Below are 4,851 nucleotides of genomic sequence, written 5' to 3' on the forward strand. Positions count from 1 at the left end.
TTTTTCTTTTTTTTTTTTTTTTTTTTTTTTTTTTTTAATTTAGAAGGGCCTTGAGTCTGCCACCTGCCCGCAAACTCAAGGCCCCGAGTTTGATCCCCAGTAGCGAAATAAATAAATAAATAAATAAATAGGACTTGAGGATAAAGGGGAAAAGGGTCCGGACAGCTTCTGAATACACTGGTGAGTACACTGGTTTGGAGCTCAGTAGAGAGCCCGGCTGAGACACTGGTCTGATCATTCAGCTGCACGTGGCATACCTGAAAGGTTAGGTTCTCCCAGCGGACAGGGTCAGGTGGTGTCTTAGTTATGTTCTTATTGGGACAGAATACCCAACACCTGCAAATTAAAGGAGGCGAGGTTTATTTGGGCTCACGTTTTGTTTATTTTTTGTTTTTTTGAGACAGGGTCTCAATATGTAGTTGAGCCTGACCTGGAACTCACTATGTTTGTAGCCCAGGCTGGTCTTGAACTCACAGTGATCCTCCTGCCTCAGCCTCCTGAGTGCTGCAATTACAGGCAAATGCCACTAGCTCAGCTGTTTGCTTGTTTTGAGAGAGAGAGAAAATCTCTCTGTGTAGCTCAGGCTGGCCTTGACCTCACTGTGATCCTCCTGCCCCAGCCTCTCCAGTGCTGGGATTACAGGTCTGTGCACCACGCCCGGCTGGCTCACATTTCAGAAGTTTCAGTCCTTGCGTGGTCAGTAATGCAGAATGACATGGCAGAGGGGCAGGACAGAGGAGAGGAGCTCACAGCTGGTGAACAGGAAGCAGGGAGACCAAGGAAGAGAGAGCGACCCCTTCGGCGTCTTGGCCCATGCCCGCCTCTTCCAACACATTCCATGTGTTCTTGCGTCAGCATCAGTGACGACAAGCCCCCGCCATCCAGCCGCCTTTCAAAAGCCCCACCTATGGTCTCTTGAGGCTTTAGGGGCGTCTAATAAAAACCACAACAAATGGGAGGAGAGGGCTAGTATCATGGAGCTTACCTCTGAGGGGAAGTCCCTGGCCTGCCGCAGACGTACTGACTGGAGTCTGTGGGCGCCTTAGAAAGGAAGGGGAGGAGACTGGCAGGGCCACACAGTAAGACCCCATCTCTTAAAAAGAAAAAAGAAGAGGTCTGGGGATTTAGCTCTGTGGTTCTGCCGCCTGCCTAGCAAGCACAGGATCAGAGTTCAATCCCCAGTACCAAAGAAAGAAGGAAGAAGTAGTGGCCTTTTAAAATTTTTTTTGGTATCAGGGATTGAACCCAGGTCTTTGTGCTTGCAAGGCAGGCCACCGAACCACTGAGCTAAGTCCTCAGCCCTAGTAGTTGCTTTTACTAAAGCCAACATGGTCTAGTTACATACACACAGACTCAATTCCTAGTTTAATCATTACTATTGCTTAAGTGTGTTATGTTTTTATTTATTCACCTAGAGAGGGATAGGCGTCCACCTCTAAAATGGGTACTGCTAAAGGCTGTAAAAATCAGACTAATCACTATCATCCCAGCACTCGGAAGGCTGAGGCAGGAGGATCACTGCAAGTTCGAGGCCAGCCTGGACTACATAGTAAATTCGGGACCAGCCTGAACAAAGGGAGACCCTGCCTGAAAAGAAAAAAGAGAAAAAAAAGAATCAAATGAGTCACATCATATGGAACCATGCTCCTCATAGCCTAGCAGCTGATGAATGAATGTTACTTGTGCTTATACGCAGGCCCCAGGGCCCTGCCCCCCAACGTTCCAGGACAGTCCTGGCTTTAGCCTATTGTCTCTGAGGGCCTAACGGTCATTAGGGCCCTCTTTGCCTCTCAAATGTCTCCCAGCTTGGATAATTATATGGCCAACCTCACATGATGGAATCGAATCACTGCAATTCTTTTTTGTTTTGTTTTGTTTTGTTTTTGTTTTGTTTTTTTCAACTCCGTAGCCCAGGCTGGTCTCAAACTCACAGAGATCCTCCTGTCTCAGCCTCCCGAGTGCTGGGATTACAGGAGTGCACCACTACACCCGGCAAAATCACTTCAGTTCTGTGAGCTGGATTTTGCTATCCCAATTTGGACATTTGTAGAATGTACAGGTTAGGAGGCCCAGGGGCACCGTATTTACAAGGAGAGTCCCCCAGGTTCCTGGCTGCAGTTTTGCCCTTGGCTTCCCGGGACCCACCCTAACTGGAGGGCAGTCCAAGGAGATGGCCAGCAGCCTCTGGGGACACTGGGAGCTCAGAAGAACTACAGGGAGGGCCGGGCATCCGGCCTGGGCCAGGCGGGCCCAGCCCCACCAAAACCCTGCTGCTGGCCGGATCTTGACAGTTGGCCCTGCCACACCAATGCACACGGGCGCTCCCGGCAGCCCAAGGTCCTCCCAGTTCCATGACTGCTCTGGCCAGCCCTCCTCTTACTGCGTGCGTGTTTGTGTGTGTGTGTGTGAGTGTGTGTGTGTGTGAGAGAGAGAGAGAGAGAGAGAGAGAGAGAGGGAGAGGTAAGCCCTCCACTGCTGAGCTATATTCCTACATCCTCAGCCCCCCTCTCCTCTTTGAGACAGGGACTATGTAGCCCAGGCTGTTTTTTTGGGTTTTTTGTTTGTTTTGCTTTGTTTTCTGTTTTTTTTGAGACAGGGTCTCACTATGTAGTTGAGATTGACCTGGAACTCTCTATGTAATCTAGGCTGGTTTCGAACTCACAGTGATCCTCCTGCCTCATCCTCCCGAGTGAGTGCTGGGATTACAGGCGTGTGCCACCATGCCCGGCCCCGGGCTGGTTTTGAATTTGCAACCTTCCTGTTCCCTGGCATTACAGGTGTGTGCCACTATGTACCTGGGGCTTTCCCTTTCTTTTTTGAGATAGAGTCTCACTAGTAGTGCAGGCTGGCCTTGCACTCACTGCGTGGCACATGTGAGCCTCTAATTCACAGTGATCTTCCTGCCTCAGCCTCCCAAGTGCTGGGATTATAGGAGTGTGCCACCACGCCAATCTGGAGCCTTCCTCTTCTTTTTTCACTCTTCTATTTTTCAAATTTAAGAAAATGTTATCTTCATTGTGGACCTCCTTCTTGTTCTTCTACCATACCTAGAGGGTTTTTGTTTTGTTTTGTTTTTTAGAAAGAGTCTCATTTATGTAGTTCAGGCTGGTCTTAAACTCACTGTGCTCAAACTCCCAGCAATTCTCCTGCTTCTGCCTCCTGAGTGTTGAGATCATAGACGTGCACTACCAAGCCCAGCCCCAGTCTTTTTTATTTTGAGGTACGGTCTCCCTGTGTCATTAAATTGCTCAGTTTGGGCCTGAACTTGGGATCTTCCTGCCTCAGCCTCCCATAGTGCTAGGTTATAGCTGTTGGCCACCAATCCACAGCTCATACCTAGAGTTTTTTATATTCCTACAAGCAAATTCTGCAAGGCACAAAACAGTCTGGTTTGGGGAGTGAGGTAGGAATAACCCAAACTGCCATTTATGTGACCTTTGCCAAACTCTTGCCATGGCGTATCTGACTATTGATGATGCGTTGTCTGACTCTTCTTCTGCTTCCCCGATGGAATAGATGTTATTCCTGCGTTACCAAGTCATCAGCAAACGGTGCAGCAGTGAGGGCAGGGCCTGGACGTGTCTGAGGCCCTGGATGAACTACTGGGCTGGACCATGGGCAGGACCTAGGAGACAGAAGGGATGTAAGCGTTCACGGTGGAGGCGAGCAAGTCACTTGGTCCCAGAGCACAGGCTTTTGCTTGCTCAAGGCCGGGGTTCCACCTCCTGGACACACACGAAGTGTGGTTATGGGAGGGTCCAGACAGGTGTCGCGTGTTCGCTCGCTCAGCAAGCATTCATCAGGGCTGGGAATCTCACTCAGTGGTTCCTCTGTCTGCCTTGCGAGCCCAGGGATCAGAGTTCGATCCCTGGTACCAAAAAACCCAAAGAAACCAAAAACAAGCATTCATCATTTACTGAGAGCAAGTACTCAGAACTGTAGGGGCTCTGCTCCAGCACCCCCACAGACACCAAAATTCATGGAAGTTTATAAGAAGCATCCTTATGCCAGGCATGATAGTGCATGTGTGTAATCCCGGCACTGGGGAGGCTGAGGCAGGAGGGTCACCATGAGTTCAAGGCCAGCCTGGGCTGCATAGTGAGACCCTGTATCAATAAAACAAATAAACAAATCAAATCAAAAATAGTGCCTTATTTTTATCTAAGCTAGATAATCTTCTTTTATACTTTATTTTTTGGGCGGAGGCAGGGTTTGAGACAAAGACTTACTATGTAATCCAGGCTGAACTCACTATGTAGCCCAGGCTAACCCTAAACTCACTGCAATCCGCCTGCCTCAGCCTCCTGAGTGCTGGGATTACAAGTATGTGTCCCCAGGCCTGGCCTTCTGTGTACTTTACATCATGTCTGATTAGGTATAGACCTGATGCAGTTGAATGCAGCTATGTAAACAGCTATACTGTGAAATTTAGGAAATGATGACAAGAAAAAAAAAAAAAACAACTACACAACCATCATGGGACTGACTCCATAGCATACTTCTGCAACAGTGTAACTTTTATGTTTGTGTGTTTTCTGGGGCTTGAACTCAGGGCCTTGTGCATACTAGGCAAGTGCTCTACTTCTGAGCTAAATCCCAAGCTCAGCAACATAACACTTTTTTGAAATGTTTTTGAGAAGCCCAGGATGGTTCAAAAGGCTGAGGCAGGAAGATCATCATAAGTTCTAGGCCAGCCTAAACTATATAATGAGACCCCATCTCAAAACCCCAAAATAAAGAATACACATATACACCTTTTTTTTTTGGTGAGGTACCAGGGATCAAACTCGAGACTTGTGCTTGCAAGGCAGGTTGCAGAACCACTGAGCTAAATCCCCAGCCCTATACCTT

General features: G+C 48.4%; 1 long non-coding RNA gene across 1 annotated transcript in view; it reads left to right on the plus strand.

Moving 5' to 3' along the window:
• LOC117285594 overlaps positions 1-4,851 on the plus strand; it is a 10,368-nt gene that overhangs the window by 1,024 nt on the left and 4,493 nt on the right. The gene's annotated exons all lie outside the window — the stretch shown is intronic.

This window comes from Fukomys damarensis, unplaced genomic scaffold (assembly GCF_012274545.1).
Source record: "Fukomys damarensis isolate Sample0158 unplaced genomic scaffold, DMR_v1.0_HiC HiC_scaffold_11, whole genome shotgun sequence".
Lineage (NCBI taxonomy): Eukaryota > Metazoa > Chordata > Mammalia > Rodentia > Bathyergidae > Fukomys > Fukomys damarensis.